This window comes from Adiantum capillus-veneris, chromosome 12 (assembly GCF_014529385.1).
Source record: "Adiantum capillus-veneris isolate H3 chromosome 12, ASM1452938v2, whole genome shotgun sequence".
NCBI classification, from domain to species: Eukaryota; Viridiplantae; Streptophyta; class Polypodiopsida; order Polypodiales; family Pteridaceae; genus Adiantum; species Adiantum capillus-veneris.
The window spans coordinates 34,493,014-34,513,261 of NC_140942.1; positions in this window are offsets into that span (position 1 = coordinate 34,493,014).

The following is a 20,248-nucleotide window of genomic DNA, read 5'->3' on the forward strand; positions in this document are numbered from 1 at the left end:
CGTGAGCTGAAGTATTTTCCATAATTCTTTCAAAAAGTATGAATTCAAGGGCAATTTTACATGAAATGTATGGCAGACTTCAAAACTGCCACCTCATACACCAAAAAATCTTCCTATTTTCTCTCACCCTTCCACACACCTACACACTCCTCCCTCTTCTTCCCACTCCCAAACCTGAAACTCCCATGTACTATTTCACCCTCTTCACCATTGCCACTTCTCTCACGCCTCCATAGCCTTCATCCTCCATTTCTACACTCTATGTGCTCCCCTTTCTCTCTACATATATGTCCATATTACCATATCCTCTTCAGCTTTCTAAAGAACTCCCAAAAAATCAGCAAAAATCCAAGGTTAACCTCTACAAATGAAGGCTTTTATCATGAATTATCCAAGGTTTTGAGAGAACATAGATTCATCAACACGCGCAACTTCGCCATGCTGACCGCTTCTTCTTTCGATGCTGTAAAGAGGTAAATGTCAACTTCTCCAAAGCTTCAACCTCTCTTTACAAGCTTATTCCTTCGCTTACTTTTCTCGTCATATATCTCACCATTTGGTGAATGATTTTGTAATTGTTTTGTAGTGATTATTACTAACCACTAACCTTATTGTAAAAATACACCCTCTACTATCTATTAGAGTAGGCACTCCCAAATTATTCACTCAATCCTCTCTCCTTTCATCCTCAAAAATTCTCTTGACTTCAGCCCACATCCATGTGACTCAAAGGATAAGAGAGACCCACCCTCGTTAAAAAAAAAAAAAATGCAGAATCTTTGATTTCTTCAAATGAACTTGATTAGGTCTAATCCTAATTGGGGCTTCTAACACCTATAAATAGATCCCTTCTCTCCCTTTTAAATCAACACATGATCACACTACACCACACCATTCTTCACACATAACACACCATTCTTCAAACCTGGTTGTGTAGAGTGTGTGCAATGTGAGCACTCTATTCCATCACTACACATAGGTGCATGGAGAAGATTGAAGTTAGTTATGACATCTAGAGGAGTGGAGTGATTCCATACTCTTAATCACACTTGTAGCCTACTCTTGTGCATAAATAAGAATTATAGTTTTGGTTGCAAATGTATGCAACAACTACGAATCTTCTCTCCAAATTGACTTGATAAGTTGGCTCATCAGGTGGTTGAAGGTATATTGTCCTTGAAGTATGTTGTGCCATTTCATGCTTGCCGGTTTGAGGGCTTATTGAATTGTTTTCCTAAAAAGTCAATTGTAAGAGGGTGCTCGATGAGAGGGCTCCCGTGACCCTAAGACAATTTGTGTATTGGCAACAAGATCAAGTTTTGTGTTGTCTCTCTATTTCTCACCAAGCTTTGTGTGCATCTAGTCTTTAAGACTAAGAGTGAGTCACTTAGGTTGATTTGTGCTCTTTACCTCACTCTAGTGTGGTGAATGTTTGTGTTTTGTGTGTGTGGCTATCTTGCATTCCCCTCTCTTTATGTGTTTGAGTACAAGGAGATATCACGTGCATCCTAGTTCTCATCTACAACTAGGTGGTGCCCATTTCTTGTTTGGTTTTTGGCTGTGGGTTGTTTTTGTCTTTGATTGTGCTTACCCCAGCCCCAATTGAGGAGCACGGGAGCCTCGAAGGGTGTTTAGAGGCCACTCTTCTTGCTGCCCGCCTTGGACCGCCTCAGCATAATGAAACCAAAACCTTGTACCATGCAACCTGTTACAATAGATAATTGGTACTCATCAAATCTAAAATTTTGCACTTTAGTAGCCCCCATTATCAAACAGGAAACTAATCATTTGTCCCACTGTGAGCATTTCTTAGTAAAAATATTGGCACCATACTCCAGGATCATAGAAAAAATACAATAATTTCGAATGAGTAGAGCATAAACATAAATTAACCCACAAATCTTCATGAAAACCGCCTGGATCATATGGCATATAAGTCAATTTCCCCGGACCATGCATATATATGTCACCTCCTAGGTCAAAAGATAGCTAAAAATCTCCTACATCATAGGATAATATCAAATCCCATATAGCATCAGGTAGCACTAGATATTTCCATATCCCCTGTGCAACTGGCTCATCCAATTGTCGATCATCAATTACAGGTAAAAGTATTGACAATGCACCTTCACTCTCACTAGTATTGGAATCCCAAACATGAATATCTAAATACATCAAGTCTCTGGTAAAACTCTCTTCATTAGGCTCACAAGATGCATCTGAAAACAATTCTCTATCTTCTAGAAGCCCAAAATCAAGTAAAGCATCATCCAACAACTGCATAAGCTCATCATCTACTGCATCTGAACAAATTGGCTCATGCATGAATATAGATTGATTGGTATTCTTAGCATCTGTATTTGAGAACCTTTCCAAAGATTTGTCCAATAAGCACATAAAACCACCGCTTCAGAAGGTTCCTCCATCTTGCACATCTCTAGTTCTTGTAAACTAAGACTTCCACATATGGCATGCATACTAAATACATCTATTGTAAACTGTTCTTCAAGTCTTTCACCCTCATCCAACTATCTTTGCACTTCTGTAGCACAAAGTTCAGCATGCACATTGAAAATTTCATCTACTTCCTTGTTTGTATCATCGACACAATGAAACCAATCATATTCAACATCAAGAGACTGCAGTTCACTGTGCACCCCCTCTGAATCAGCATCATCAAGTTCATGATCATTCTACCATAGTGTGAGCTCTGTGTCACAAATTCTTGATAGAGAAGAGGTTTGCTCCCCTTCTAAATCATCGGTAGATTCAGGATCAGTTTGGCACATCGATAGCTCTGGGTCACAGAAACTTGTCAAAGAAGGAGTCTGCACCCCCTCTGATTCATCATCATCACATTCAAGACCAATTTTTCACTTTGGTAGCTTGGCTTCACAAAAACTTGTCAATGAAAGAGTTTGCACCCCCTCAGAATCAACATTTTGCAGATCTTCAAGCACATACTCTTTCTTAACCAAGTCCTCAAAATTTGGTATATCCAAATTTGGAAAATCTGGTATACCCAAATCCATGGTCCTGCTGCTCTCAATTGCAACTTTGCTTTGACCTATAACATATGTATCATCAACCAACTCTATGGTAGAATCCGCACCAAAAACATTTTTCTCTAATTCTGAGTCAATAACAAAAGTATCAGTTGGAACCAAATCTTCATGCTGTCTACTTGAATATGGTTGCACTCATTCACCTGCACAATTTCTTCTTGAGCTTTAGCCAATTCGTTGTTTTGATCCGTGATTTCTTTTCCTCTTATACTGCATGTATAGGTTCTTTGCAAAATTCATCATGTGTATCCTGAACTGCATGTGTAGATTCTCTGCAAAATTCACCCTTTGTATCCTAAACTGCATGTGTAGATTCTTTGCAAAATTTACCCTCTGTATCCAGAAGCTATAAAGCTTCACCCTCAATGACTCCTACTTCATGCACAGCATCTGCAAAACCCAACTTCTCATAGACATCTTTATCATTAGCCTATAAGAAGGTAGCATCTTGTACAATACACTCATCAATCACAGCTTCTGACTTTGATTGTACTTGTCCTCAAATATCTACATAGCTTTTTAGACTTGGACTCTGTTCTTGATAGCTTTCATAATGCTCATAACTTACCTGTACACAATAACTTCTTTGAAATATTCCCAGTCATCGTTCCAGGCTTTGATAACCTCTTGAATCTGCTCCTTCAAATTTGAACTCACTAGCTGCTCAAAAAATCTGATCATCAACTCTTCTGGTATCCCTCTTACCTTGATTTCCAGCTCATAGCACTCAAGGTAACCTTCTGCATCGTATCCATCAAAAACTCACCTCTCGTCGTATATTGCATCTAAAGTTGCATCTAAAGCTTCATCCATTTGATTTTTCTTCTTTACGATCTCCATTTCAAGCAGAGATCCTTTAACCAATTGAAGCATCTTCAAAAAAATTGGAATTGTTGACTTGCATCAAAACCGTTTGCGCTTAACTCTGCGATCATCTTCATCATCTGCTCTAAATTCTCCATCTTTACCTCCCACCCCAGCTCTTTCACGTCGGGTTCACCAAAGATGTCAGGGGATATGTGTTCGAAACGTGAGCCGACAGGCACCGGGCCTCTGGCTGTGGGAGATGTGAGAGACTAGATGCAAGACACAAAGCAAAAGACTCTAATGACACCTTATATGCTTAAACATTGACAACTGAAATGTATTAAGCTGCTAATGATTAGCCGAAGTGGAATTCAATTACAAATGTTTTTCGTTAACAGCAGTGATGGTGTTAGGAGAGTTTAATGCTCTCAAATTAGACCAAGACTATAAATTTCCCACTTATGCCTGCCATTAGAGCCATTTGAAGCTGATTAGGATGTACATATCTGGTAAAATTCCCTGCTTGATGCCCTTGTATCTCCCAAATATAGTAGAGAGAGGTTATCCTCTCTCCTTCGTGCCTTACTACTCCTTTGCGTACTTCCAGATTACAATTCCTACCGTTAGCAGCACTACCAGAGAAAATTCCGAGCTTATGGAGCTTAATTCTCATAAATTTGACCAAGAGTATGATCTCCTGCTTATGCCTGCAATCAAAACTTTACACTGCCCAAAAGGATGTCTGCTGCCAATGACTCCCCTAATCTCCTTCCCTTGCCAAGCTTTGCTTACTCGCAAGGGAGAGAGTTTCCTCTTCCTTATGCTTGACTTATGCTCGACAAGAGAGAGACACTTCCTGCTTGCTCATCTACAAAAGAGAGAGCTTGAATCTCGCTTTTACTCTTGTGCTTGTTTCCTCGAGTTGATCGCAAGAGAGATCGAGCTTGAGACCGAGCTCCTTCAGTTCCTTCCTTGAGCTTCTTGCCCTTTCCATGCTTCACTAGGTCAAAAGAGAGGTTTCCTTAAATCCCTCACTATCGAGAGATCGAGCTCCTCCATGCCAAGTGAGAGAGGGAGAGAGACAGATCAAGTGAGAGTGCGAGAGAGAGGGATTGCCGCTTCCTTGCCAGACCTTGCTCTTCCTCAATACCCTTGCTTTTCCCCCCACTCTATCCCTCGGTCCCCTCTTATTTTTCTATATATAAGTCCCCCCCCACGCAGTCACGGCACAGTCATCACTAACATGGCATGGGACGCTCCTCCATGATGTGTCAGGCTTCGACTATGATGAGCATGAAAACGAGAAAAACTGGGGCCGATTAGGTTTGTCTTGAGGTGTTGAGCCCAGCTTGTTTCTACTGCGAGGGCATTTGAGGCCCCTCCTAGCCAACGTGAACTCTCCTCTTCTCGCTGCCTGTTGTGCTCCTTCACGCCATGCTTCCCCTCTTTTTTTTTTTCCTTTTCCCATTTTCTCCTTATTAAACTCCTATTGGGCGACTGGCCTCCCTTTTGTTGCCTTTGGGCGGCCAAATTAACTCATTGGCGTGCTTTAGGCCCTTGTAGGGCACCACATTTGTTATGCATTGTCGAAAAACATTGTTGAGCACGGCATGTTTAGCAAAATCCCTCTTGCATTGCACAGTCAATCAAGGTACTGCCAAGCACAAAATCTAATTGACTTTGCACTGCCATGTTGAGCATTTTCCGCATCCAATGCTCTCCAAGAGATGAACTTTCGGACAAAGAGCTCAGCAAGAACTTTTTGTGCATTCGTAATGCCACCAGATTTGGCATATAATTCACCCGAGCATTGTCTTGCACAACATCTTTCTCTAGCAATCCTTGACTAACAATATCATCGTGAATTTGGATGCTCGTAAAAGTCTTGAATAGTGCCACATGCCCACAAGATACAAGTATAAGTGATTGCATTTGACATAAGACGTTCCCATCACATTCGGTTAAAGAGTGTCAGACTAGCCAGGCACTACCAATCATGACTACCGCCGGCCAAGCACTGCATGAGATGGCATCCTGACATGATACTCCTCAAGAAATTACTGCTGCCTCATTCCAAAACCTTGGGTGAAGCTCAAAACTCTTAGATGGAACACTGACCGAGCGGATCAGACTAGTACGACCCCCGGTGAATCTTTAACAGCTAATATCTTGGCAATCAAAACTCTGATCACTGATCTAAAAAGACCAATGCGCTCCACAAAGTGATCACTTTGGGCTTGAGGATTCACTTCATTTTAATCCCCTCAGCTGCAGTTGCCCAATTCGGTATGGATTTGCAATTGACTCAAACTTCAAACTGCCATAAATTTTGCATTGTTACTCTAATCAATGAGCCGTAAAGATAGACTGGTAGATCACTTCAAGCACTACAGTTCTAGATCATAACCTTCCATATGTACTCACTTCAAGAATACTGATTTTTAGCATCATCAAGGCATCTATTGGCCCTTGAAAGCCGCATCTGGCATATATTAATCATTAAAAATGGCCTATTAACAAGCCCTGATCAATGCTGAATAAATGTGTAGGCTCCAAAGAAGCTTAACTTGCATTTCTCTACTCTTTTTCCCATCATGGAAGCGGAGCTGCACGACAACTCAATCTTAGCATAGCCTTCAATAAAAGTATGATACCATCCTCTTAAACCAAGAAAGTCATGTACTTCATTTACTGATTTCAGTGTAGGCCAAGCTACAACAACCTTGATTTTGCTCGAATTAGTAGAAACACTATTCTTGGATACAATAAATCCCAAATAATACACTTTTCAAGTGAAGAAGATGCATTTACTACGCTTAGCATAAAGTTGATTCTGATGTAGAAGTTCAAGTACTCGTCACACATGTTGTTCATGTTCTTCTCTTTTCCTTGAGTAAACCAAGATATCATAAAAGAAGACAGAAAAAAATCGTCAAGATTCTCGCTAAACACGTCGTTCATAAGACGATTAAAAGTTGAAGGAGTATTTGTAAGTCCAAAAGACATGATTGTAAATTCATAATGTCCAAATTGAGTATTGAATTTTGTCTTTGGTACTTGATTCTGATTTGGTAATACCTTGAATTAAGATCATTATTTGCGAAGATATAAGCTCCATGTAATCGATCAAGTAACTCATCAATCCTTAGTATCGCATACTTATTCTTGATTGTTATCTAATTCAATTCATGATAATTGATACAAAGGAATAAAGTATAATCTTTCTTTTGATTGAAAAGAACACGAGTACTCCATAGTGAAACACTGGGTTGAATGAAGCCTTGTTTAAAAAGTTGAGTAAGTTGCTCTTTGAGTTTTGCGGTCTCAAGTATTGACATTTTGTACTCTCTACAAGCAATTGGTTGAGCTTTAGGAATAAGCTCTATTGCATGATCAACTTCACATTTAGGCAGTAATTGTGAAAGTTCTACCTTCAATGCATAAGTCATTTCATTCTTCCTGTAACTCTTCTTAAGTTTGGTAAAGTTCACTAGTTTAAGTGTAGGTTTCCCTCGTCTCCTAGTAGCTGTAACTCTAAAGTTTTGGTTATTTACAAAAGTCAATGAAGCATCTTTACAATGCATGTGAGCATTATTGGTCTTAAGACAATCCATTCGTAGGATTCCATCATAGACTCCTATGGGTAAGACTCAGAAGTGAGCAGAAATATGTGACCATCCAAAACAAAATTCAAGTTATCTCTTCCACTGAAGTAGAAGATTTAACCTTCCTACTTGTAGCTAACTCCACTATAAGGTCTGAATCAGGGTGTTTAGGTAGAATGAGGTTTCTAATGCATCTACAAGAGATAAAAGAATGTGTACTCCCAAAATAAATCAATAAGATAAAATGGTTACCTTGATACTTTGATGGGGTTTGAATTATTGAAAATTGTTCATTCACTCCCCAATGCTCAATTGCACCAGGAACATATGCATTTTCTTAATTAAAGCTGAACGATTTTGATACCCGGTGGTAAGCTTTAACATATTGATGCACCACAAATGAAATGGGAATGCATATCCATGGATTTTTATTTATAGGGCTTCCTACATCTTTGGGATATGACTCTATTTTTGTGGTGGTTGATATGCTTACAAAAATGGCTCATTTGTTTCCAGTCAAGACAATTTTTACGGCTAAGGATATAGCTTAAATATTCATGAAAGATGTCTTCATGTATCATGGTTTACTTCATTGTATAATTTTTTATCGTGATACAAAGTTCACCTCAAATTTTTGGAAAGCTCTATTCTCAAATACAAAAACCTAGTTGGCCTTTAGTACTGCTTATCACCCTCAAGCTGATGGGAAAATAGAAAGAACCAATCAAATCATTAAAGACATGCTAAGAGCTTATTGTATGCATGAGCAAGGTAAATGGATCAAATATTTGTATTTCATAGAATTTGGATCTAACTCCTTATTCCAACGTTCAATTTGGATGTCTCCTTTTCAAGGATTGTATGCATGAGCAGGGTAAATGGATTAAATATTTGTATTTGGTTGAATTTGCGTATAACTCTTCATTCCAACGCTCAATTGGGATGTCTCCATTAAAATGGACAGACTCTCTACTACAGGTTCAAGCATCCAAAGAAATGTTGGATGAAATGCAACTACAAACGGACCTCATACGACAAGATATTGAGACTACTGAAGATAGACAAAAAAGTTACGCTGACCCTAATCAATCTACTCGACTCTTTGAAGAAGGAGATATGGTACTTTTAAGAGTGAAACCCAAACATAGCTCTTTATCAATGGGTAAATATAAAATGCTCACTGCCAGATATTGTGGATCTTTTTTAATCACAGAGAGGATCAATGATCAAGCCTAGATACTCATGTTACCACCACATATAAAGGTACATGATGTTTTTCACGTCAGCTTGCTCAAGAGATATGTACCTCATCCAAATCACATTCTAGATGATTCTCTATTATCTACCACTTCCGATGGAACTTTTGAAGTATATCTTGAAGCAATTCTTTTGAGTAGAAGTAAGCCTCTTTGTAATTGAACCATTATTGAACACCTTGTCAAATGGTCAACATATCCTGAATAAGATGCTACTTGGGAACCTGATGATGTAATGACACTAAATTACCCTGACTTCATGTTGAGGTAAGGACACCTCAAATTTTTCAAGTGTGGCATGATGTAAGATCCCCAAATTTTGGGTCCCTTTTAAAAATAGAAAAAAAAAGATTCTAATGCATGTTTCGTAAAATTTTGGTTTAGGATGCTTGCTTTTTATAGGGTTATAAAGTGAAAAATAAGATAGTTTCCATGTTTCAATAGGACAGACGGATGTTTGGTTCAGTTTTGGAAACATCCGGCTTTTTTAAGCTTTTTCATGTTTTTTATGTCTTTTCGTGCTTTTTTGCGAAAAGCAAGGCCCGGATACTATCTAATTAGTCAAGTTGATTGTAAAAATTGAAGGGAAATTGGGGGAGTTGACCACCAAAAGCCAAGCCTTGTTTTTAGAAAATCACATAAAAGCTTGCAGCTATGCCTACAGGAAGAGGGGATGCTAGTAGCTTCTTTGGGAATCACTCTGGCTTGGCTTAGTACCTATAAATTGGTAGGGACTGCTTACTTTAGTACCACCAGTTGCGTCTACTACTACAAGGCAATACATATCAATTATAAGGAGTGGTACAAGCTCTTCATCACCATCTCCATATGATCTTCTCTCTCTCTCGTGGGAAAAAGAAGAAAAATACTCTCTTTATTCTTGCTTACTATCTCCTCTCTCTTTTCAATGTTTACGCGCTCTTCAACAACTTTCGTAGTGAAAACCTCTACATAGCTCTCATCATCGCTCTGTTGCGGCAAAGCAAGATGCCTTTTGACATTCCTAATCAGTTCGTAAATCACGGTGAGAAGCTCTAACCACCATAGCCATCATCTCTCTCTCTCTCTCTCTCTCTCTCTCTCTCTCTCTCTCTCTCTCTCTCTCTCCCCTCCCCCCTTTTTCTAAGTAGTTACCATCTCGATAGTTTCTTTTTTGTATACGAGTGCATGTATGGACTTGTTCAGTGCATATGAAGTTAATCCATGCTTATTTAATCATGTTTAACATACTAATTTATGCACACAATGTGGTTATGGCCACGTGTACATAAAAAGCGTTTTTCGTTTCACATCACGTAGGCGGTAGGAACATTGTTTTGGTCATAACTTGCAAATCATTATGAATCGGCCCGAACCCTTTAAACGAGAGATAAACACATCATTTAGAACATTCTCTCACTTGGGGGCTAAAAGTTATGGTAAAAAAACATCTTGGTGTCCACTACAGAGTCAAATTTTAGGACGCCAGGCTCCTTGGAGAACCACTATATAGATTCACCAGATGAGCAAACCCTTAGCCAACTAAAAAGCTTGATTAAACTTGATGATAAGTGTATTTATCTCTCCAATATCACTTCGTGAATGCAAGTTATTAACTATTCCATAACTGGGTTTGCCTACACGTATAAGGGTGCTACTTAGGGGGAGTACCATATGACATCGTGACTTGACCGAGCTATTTATATATGGTTTATGGTTTGTTTTGGTGATTTGATTTAGAGTGTTAGATATCCATAAAATTATGTGAGGGTATATGATTAGTCAACCCAAACCTTACAGACAAATATGAATAAAGTGGCTTTTTTGTGTTATCATTTGTCGTATGAGTATCTTTTGGGCAAACTAATGTGATAAGGTGTTAGTATATATTATGGATATGAGATTGATAAATTCTTTTTGAGGCCAAACACTTTCATTTTCATGTTATACATACACTCAAAGATGGAAAAAACTTGTTTTTTGCATATGTGTGAAGTTATGGTTTATGGTCGACCTAAGTGTCGGAGCTGTTTTCCATCATGTTTATGTTGATGGAATGATTTCATATGATGTATGGAACCTACGAATAGTTTTGGATACCTCGTGTCCATGTGTATGATTGCTTTCCACCTTTCTAGGTCAAAACTAGCTCATGTGCTAGAGGGGTGAAGTGCAAATCTGGTGCATCACTTATGTATGATTGGATATTGTCAAAATTGGATTTTGATATCATGTTTAGTTGATTTTTATAAAGTAAAACTTGTTTTGATTATTTGTCCTCCTATGAGATCATAACTATTTCTTGATTTGCATGGTGTCATGTATGTCGTCAAGAATTCTCAATCAAGGACATACAAGCTTGATCGAAATAATACCATCCTTATTAGATAATATTGTAACAATATTATCATAAGAAGGATCCTTTAGCATATGAAAAAGTTGTAAACTAACATTTTATATGGAATAACACCACATGCAATAGCCACCAGGTTGAATGACAATATTCTTGAAGATTTTGATATGTATTGTCATAGGAGTTCCAATGTTGTACTCTAATTCAGTGAGTTGGTGTTATTGATTTCTTCTCAAAATTTCTTATCAGATATTTCCATATAACTTGTGACATTGAAAATCACAAACTTCAAGCATAAGAGATTCTTAAAGAGAAAAAGGAATATACCGATGAGAAACTTTATCAACGTCAAATCTAGTAATTGGAGTTGGTCTACCATTTCTCAAAGATAGATCTTTAAGTCACATGAGAGTAATCTTCCTCTGCATGAAGAGGTTCATAATTACCAAGAACAATATCAAAAATCTCCCCTCCTTCAAGGATCAATAACATATTTACTTGAAAATGAGAAAGATATCTTTATCTAGAAGGAAAACCATTAACAATTATAGAGTTCGACATCTTTGGGTGAGAGAATACTTACATTATGAGATCGTAAAATTAACACACCATATATGAGATGAAGCAATGGTAGCACAATTGAGTCATTTGCAAAAAGACTATCACAAATGAAAATATCAACGCTTTGAATATAGAATACTCAAGTTTAGATGAGGTGCATACTACTCAAAAGATGCAACAAGTCAATGCTAAAAATAAAGGAACCCAAAAATAGACAAACATATGACATACGAACAAAATGCATCACCTTAATTTTTATGGCCAAAAATGGACAAAGACTTGGCTAATTTTGGTGAAAAAACTTACAATTGAGTGGTCATGATCAAATTCCATATCAAAGAAATCTGCACAAAAAATAGTGTAACTTACAGCTCCAAACTTTATTTTTTGCAACCTCAAACTCAAATTGAAGAGGGCAAGTGGCTCTTTGATTTTTGGTATAATCCTTGGCCCATTTTTTCAAATTGAGAGCAGAAGACCCTCAAAAATTCATCAAAAGATAGGGGTGTCCAAAAACCATCACACATGGACAACAACAATATAACCTCGCTATAGTCTAATCATAACAATCACTTAGAGTTATTCAAATCTTGAAATCATGACATACTACACAAAACATGCACAGTACATTAAACATAGATATCAGAAGCACAAAAATCATGAGCACAACAATGATTATCCATGTATACTTTTTTTTTTTCCATCGAGCGGTTTGTCTAGCAAATTTGTGGTAGCTCTGATACCATGTTGCAATGTAGAGATAGAGGAGATGTAGAGACAATCAAGACACCATCTAATCTCCAAAAGATTGAATCATATTGATCACAAGTTATGCTTCAGGGGGTCACTATGTATAAATTATTTATATCACGTGAGAGAGAGAGGGGCAACACAACAAAAAGTACTCAAAGAATAAAATATAGAAAATGTTTATGATCATATTCAAGAATATCTCTACAAGTGGCATCATCTAAATCTAAACCCATGGCTCCTAAATCAACAAAGAGAGAAAATGAATTATCATTTGTAGATGTGGTTGCTTGATCATCTTTGAATTTTTCATCTCCCGTCTCAATATTTTCATCATCACCATGAAAATCATACTCCACACTAAGATTGGCGTTGGGACTTGAGCGTTTCCAATGTTGTACTATAATTCAAAGAGTTGTAGGAAGATAAAGTGCTTTTGATTTATCCTTAAAGTTTTCTATCAAATACTCCCATATAGCTTGTGAAGTTAGAAAATCACTCACATTAAGCATAAGAAATTCTTGAAGAGTAGAAACAATATGATGAAAAAAGAATTTATCATGTCAAACCCAATCATTATAGTCAATATTCCACTTTTCAAAGATAGCTCCTTCAGTCATACGAGTGTTAGCCTCATCCGCATGATTAAGTATCAGTAACATTTTTACTTCTCATCCAATAAATCCTCATTCTTGAAAGTGAGTAATATATCCTTGTCTAGAAGGAAACCGTTGATGATTATAGAAGTCAACATCCTGTGTTGAGAGAATATGTATAATATGAGATCACATAATTTTTACACCATACAAAAGATGATGAGATGATATTTATTGATTCGTCCATAGAAAGAGTACCAAAAATGCAAATTTGATGCTTTGAATGTGGAATACTCAAGTTCGGACAAAACGCATATGTTCCAAAAGATGAGAAAATTAGATGCTTAAAATGAAGTGATTTAAAAATAGACAAAACATATGAAACATATCACCTTGGTTTTTATGAAAAAAATAAACAAAGACTTGGTTAATTTTGGTGAAAAAACTCAAAAGTGAGTGGTCATGACAAAACCCATGTTAATGAAATTTGCACCAAAAATAGCATAACTTAAAGCTCCAAACTTCATTTTTTGCAACCCTAATCAAATTAAAGAGCACAAATAGCTCTACAATTTTTGGCACACGAGATTAATGTAATATGAGAATCATTAATCTTGACCCCTTTAACAAATTTTGAGTAGAAGAGCCTCAAAAATTGATTGAAAGTTAAGGGTGTCCAAAAAACATCATGGATACACAACAATCATACACCATGACTATAATCAATATCTAATCACAATGATCACTAAGTAGAGTTATTCAAAGCTTGAAATTCATGATGTAATACACCAAATACACACAACATGAACAATATATTAAACATCAACATGAAAATTAAATAAATCATGAGCATGACAATGACTATGCATGTATACTTTAGGTCTTCATCGAGAGGTTTGTCATAGTAAATTTGTGTTAGTTCTAATACCATGTTGAAATGTAGAGATAAAGGAGATGCAAAGACAACCAAGACACCATGTACACTCTCAAAGATAGAATCATATTGATCACAAGTTATGTATATATGGGTGAGATAGCAATCATTTGAAAATAGTAAAGGATTTTTGTTTTATCTTTCTAGCCTCACTTGAAAATAGATGTTTTTATACACACAAACTCCCAATCCAATGTGATGCCAAGGACACTACTTTCTGTACCACCAAGCCTTTCTTTCACCCCTTCATGGTAGGCATTGAATGTGTTTGCATTCGTTTATCCTCTCATTTCTTTTTGTAGTGTTCTTATTGACTGTATCGTTGTCTTGGAAAGCCAAAATTTCCTCAATTCCTTGCCAACAAGAGTCCTCATGATCGCTTTTTTTTAGAATCCAAGCCACTAGAAGTGACTAGATCCTCTTCTACTTCATTTGTAGCATCACAAAAGGTAAATTCAACCTCTTGTTCTTGTTCAAACAAGTCATTCATAGACAAGTCACTTATAAATTTATAAAAGGTAAATTCAACCTCTTGTTCTTGTTAAACAAGTGATTCAAAGAGTTTGTATCTTAAATACAAGTATCTCCTTTTCAGGTTCACTCTCATGTGGTAGGGTTTTTTCACTTGGGTCCTCCTCATTGTCACTTACTACAAATTCCCTCTTAATTGGAATTATAACATAATACTCTTTGTTGAAAAATCTAGTGGAAGTGGATCCATTAACACATCTATCTAAAGTCGCCAAAATACGAGTCCATTCAAATAGCACAAATAAGTGATCCAAGGATGGCTCTAGAATATAGTCTTTATCCTCCACTTCTTGATCCAAGACACAATCTTCTCTCATAAAGCTACCATGTTTTGAGGCATCACCCGTCCAAAGTTGTGGTCTCGTATTTAACCATAATGGTGACCATTTGTTGTAAACATCGAATCAAATTCTTAAATAAGAGACTTTGAAACATCTCTAAAAGATTGATCTTCCAAATGAATCCTTGTGATTGATCCCATTTGTTTGAGGTATATAAAATTATATCCCCAAGCATCACATATTTACATTTATTGTCTCGTATTCATTATACTAAATTAGTATCTACCTATAGACACTAAGAGAATTCTTTGATACGTCTTTGAAATAATGATCTTCCTAATTAATCCTTGTGATTGATCTAAGGTATATATATGCATATCCCCAATCTTGGATCATTTGCAATTGCTTCATAAATCATTAGGAAATTTCAGAGGTCATTTGGAGGGCCATATGAAGAGAGAGAAAAATAGAACGCGTCCAATGAGCATGAGGGCTACGTTACGTAGAAACGTACGTGGAAAGACTCAAAGAATAGGAAAATAGCCTCAAAACTTGGATTGTGGCATCGTAATTTCCTTGCTTTTACCGAGCTATTAGGTGCTTGCCAGTGGTCCCACTGCTGATATTCTCCTATGGTCATTAACGTACTGGAGGGTGACCATTAAGCCCGCACAAGATATTGGAATTCTAAAACACTTTCCCTCCATTAGAATGCTTTCAAAGTGAATCTCCCTCCACTAAAGCTTTTCTCTGAGAGCTATGGCTTCCACGTCTTCTCTCCCAAGAAGCTCTAGGTGTTTACTGTCTCTCACACCAACAACCAACAGCTGTACTTTGCCTAGAAGGCCAAGTAGTAGCATATCCTCAATTACAATATCAACTTCAATAAGTGCAGAGAACCAATGGGTTGGACACAGGATAAACAAAGGTTCATGGGTCCTCATGCAACCAAGAAGACCCAAGAAGTCTAGTGGTACCAATGTTTACCGCTCAGCATGGAAGGCCAGAGTGTTGGATTTCAAAGTTGAAATCGGCAAAAGATCTGTAAAGGAAGTTCTTGTTCAGCATTTGTTTACCCATGCATACGTGATAGCAAACGGTGGAAATGTATCAGATATACATCAACCACGTTGCAATTGTAAGTACTCTTGACATCTGAACTTCGTTTGATTTGTCATTTCACTTACTTATACTCTCATTATAACTTTTCTTATATATTTTGCAACGTTTATCCCTCTTCTTATGAGCAATGCCTCCATTCTTCACAGCTCAACTACATTAGATTTGTCATTTTTACTTATTGATACTCTTAGTTTAACTCTTCTTATATATATTGCAGATGTTTATCCCTCTTCTTATGAGCAATGAGAGCCTGTGGAGTGCATAATAGGCCTCTTCCTTGTTGTTCATGCCCACATTGGTTCTCTACAGTATTCAGGGAGGAGCAGCAAAAGCCTCGCTGATGAAGGAATATTTTTTTATGACCACTTCTACCAACTCAGCTCAAGGAATAAGAATGGCATGTTGGTGAAACTGCCTCTACCAACCGATTGGAACACTGTGGACTGGCCAGTTCCCGAGGAAACAATGGTGGAGGCAATGCGAAGTAAGCTCTACAAGGATATACAGAGGTCTCTACGTAGCTCTATTCCCACCAAACTGGTTAGAATTGCAAAATTTTGTCCTGCTGCACTCTTCATAGAGTTGTTTCATAGCTACAATATCCGTGTTACGAAAACTATGTTCATGTGCAAGTCATTTCAGCAGTCATCCTATGACAAACTTCTTGACAGAGGATGGTATGTAAAGGAAGAGATTGGCTTACGGTGCGAGGTCGCGCTTGATACTCTAGTTGTCAAGTACATGATTGCAAGCCAATCACTGTTACTCTCCTTTTGGTATATGCGACCACAAATGCTCAATGGTAAGTACATTCCTATGGACCAGGTTTCTGCAGGTTTGGAAGATAACCCTGCTGTGGATGTGGAAGTGATTGATAAAGAGCATGGCCTAATGTTGGTGGTTACAATAAGGGAGCTATGCACTCTTCTGCAGTTGCGGCATGACATAATTGAAGAGTCAATGGACAGGGACCTATCAGATTTTTCCTTTTTCCTAGGTGGCCGTAAGGTGATGCGGCAAAGGGAAAAAGATATTTTGTGCAAAGAGTTGGATGGTCGGGTTGAAATAGTGTCAATGTAACAGAGATTCTTGTGAACCCAAGTGTATACAAATGACTTTCAATACATGAAGTTTTTTGAGCTCATTTGTCAATTTTGCCATGTGAATATAAGTGTGCTTGAAATAAATTTCTTTAGCATGTCAAATCTCTCTCTCTCTCTCTCTCTCTCTCTCTCTCTCTCTCTCTCTCTCTCTCTCTCTCAATGTGAGACAAGACAAAGACATGATAGAAGAGTCATCTTAATTCATTAGAAAGTACAAACTCGTCCGTGAACAATGGACTGAGATACAATTTCTGTAAGTATGGAATCAGAATGTCTTCAAGGTAAAAATCAAAGGAATACCCCTCGAAAGAAGGTGGTGAGATAGTTGTTCCCAGTGGATTTAGTTCTCCCTTTTTAGGAGTATCATCAATTAGTAGTGTATTAGTTTCATCAAAGGGTACACCGATTTGGCTAAATGGTTTGTACAAAAGAGGTAAATGTGGTTTTTTAGGGTGGTAGTGGCCCTCGACGGTAACACATTTCTTTGATCATACAAAAAGGCAAAATCTGACGTGTGAGCGCCGCATACACCGCAAACTATTGTAACTAGTGGCGACAAGTTTTGCCTTTGCATTGAAGACCATATGGCAACTCTGAAGCGTGGAAGAAGAAACTGAATAAATTCCTTGGTTCCTGGACGACGAACCACGGCTCGACAAGTTCCCATCTGAAACGTTTGCAAATCCTCAAAGGGTTCTGTGTCACCGAGAGGCACGCGCATCAGCAGCAATCCATTGAGGTCCAAGATAATCAACCTTTGTAAAAGTTGACAAATACATATAAGTAGTTAGAAGCTGAACATATTTTTCCATACTTGAATAGACATTACCGGAACAACCGTATCTCAGGTAGCAAGGGTCCATACAGGGTCTCTGTAGTGTTGTTGTCGTTGTTGCTCTCCTCTGCTTTAGCTTCATCATTCACATCTTCATCAAGGGTCTCCCCCATGGCTCTTTCTGCCTCATTCAAGGTTTCCTCAAGGGTCTTTTCCTCTGCCTCGGTTGACCGGCTTGCATCATCCATCCTTGCCTCATCCATCCTCACCTCACCCATATCAGTTTGCTCACATCCCTAGGCCGGCTTTCCTCATCCATTGGCCTGCTTCCCTCATCTTGGGTTTCATCCATAGGCTCTTTTGGCTCCTCCACTGGCTGACTTGGTCTTTCATTGTCTCCTCCATAAGCCCCTCTGGTTGTACACTAGCACCTTCCATATGCTCATTTGACCTTTCCTCATCCTCGGCTCTTTCATCTTCAGTTGATATGACCCCCTCGGCCCGTTGTGATTCCAGTGTATCGGATGCAGGGGTTTGTCGTGGTGGCACATCATGTATTGTCATATCAATTGTGCGGTCGTCCAAGCCGCTATCTTCAGGTTCTCTGGGGCTCGACATAGTAAGCAGGTGTTGTATTAAACTTACCCGGTATCTTTGCAAATAATCATATGTGTAGTTTTTTAAAGCACTCTGCAAAATTCAAAGACCACATGGTGAGAATTCTTGTATAAACTAAACCAAAACCGACTGAATGCATTGCCAAATGGTTACCTTAGTCATGAAAGGTTTTAAGGCAAAGTAGCTTTGCAGGACATATTCTACATGGAGAAGACATCTCCAGCCGCAAGAATTTCCATCGGTTTGATTTGGGACAGGTACATCTTTGATTGGAGCCTTGTATAGTTCATACCTTCCACATAGCTTTCCATAGGCAAGCAACAACCTCTTTATACAACTGCACAAAGCAGTATCAAGATGTTAGCATGAGGCTTCAAATTTACATGGATATCTATAAGAAACACTTTCTGATATATAACACTTACAGCCTAATTTCAGGGTGGGTTTCTTTTATTGAATTGAACACCCACACTGCTGGTTGGTCAACATCAAGGCATATGAGACTCCAGTGATGGTTGTTCTCGTATGGAAAGATGATGACAGCTACTTCCAGCATAGCACAGTGGAGAAACCAACTCTCAAAGGTCCCAAATGGACTGTTCTTCTGTCTAATAATCACTGACATTTGTGGATCAAGAAGAAACACCTCTGTGTGGGTGTGCGGTGGGAGTTGACTTTTGATCAAGCTGCAGAGAGTATACCTGAGTTAGTAAACCTATTATCTGAGTTTTCAAAGTTAGAAGATAGTAGCACTTACTTAAGACAAGCATAGATAATTGTGTCTGAGATCTGAGCATCTGGATTCAACAATAAATTAATGTCCACTTTTTCCAGAGCTAGCTTTCTGGCTCCATCTACAAATGGTATCTCTGCAAGCAAACCATCCTTCATTGAAAGTAGAGTTTCTTGATTGCTTGCCTCTATGGATAGGGTCACATTGCATTCTGGGACTCCACTGCTACTTTTCCTTTCTCCTTAAGCGCTGCTTCCCTCATGTCCTCTGTTTGGCAAGCAATAGTCTCTGCCCTTGCCCTTGTATTCACATCATGTGTGACATCTACAACTATGAGTTGTGGCAATAGCTCAGGGGGGTATAACAAAATTTCCCTCATTTTCTTATCCCTGCAGACATTGGGGACCATTAGTTGGTCATACCTCCACCTTATTATTTTTAGTGTCTCACTATCTTTGTCCATTACAGTAACCCTGTGGGCATGGGCTGCTACAATGGTGAGGTCATTGAAGTACTCGAGTAGGAAGTACTCTGTTGCTTCTTGTAGAGCCATCAAAGCCACCACCTTCCACCTTTTAGTGCCCCAGGTAGCTTCTTCACATATGGACCTCACCATCCTCTGAAAGGGCAGCTTTGGTATGCACAAATCTACACATTTCTGTGCCTTTCTGATTTATTTGAAAAGTCCCATGTAGCTTTGTAACTTCTTCACCCTTGGACCTTTCAAAATTTTATTTGGTTTTCCATGTCTTTTCTTTGGGGTTGCAGATCTGCTACTTGCCTTAGCTGCTAATCCTAGTCCCTTGCTTGCCTTCCTTGCAGTTGCTTTTTTTCTAGCCATTTCACTGTATAAAAATAGAGGAGTCTCTCTCTCTCTCTCTCTCTCTCTCTCTCTCTCTCTCTCTCTCTCTCTCTCTCTCTCTCTCTCTCTCTCTCTCTCCTTTCTATAGCTTAGCATATTTAAAGAGAGAGAGTGAAAGACTCCCATTACTAACGGCGCGCGTGGAGCATGTTTTGACCCCAAAAAACATCTCCGCGCGCCGTTAGTATAAGGGTACAAAAAGACTCTCTCTCTCTCTCTCTCTCTCTCTCTCTCTCTCTCTCTCTCTCTCTCTCTCTCTCTTCTTCCCCAGTCTCTACACTTTCTTCCTCTCTCTATAACACACACACACACATACA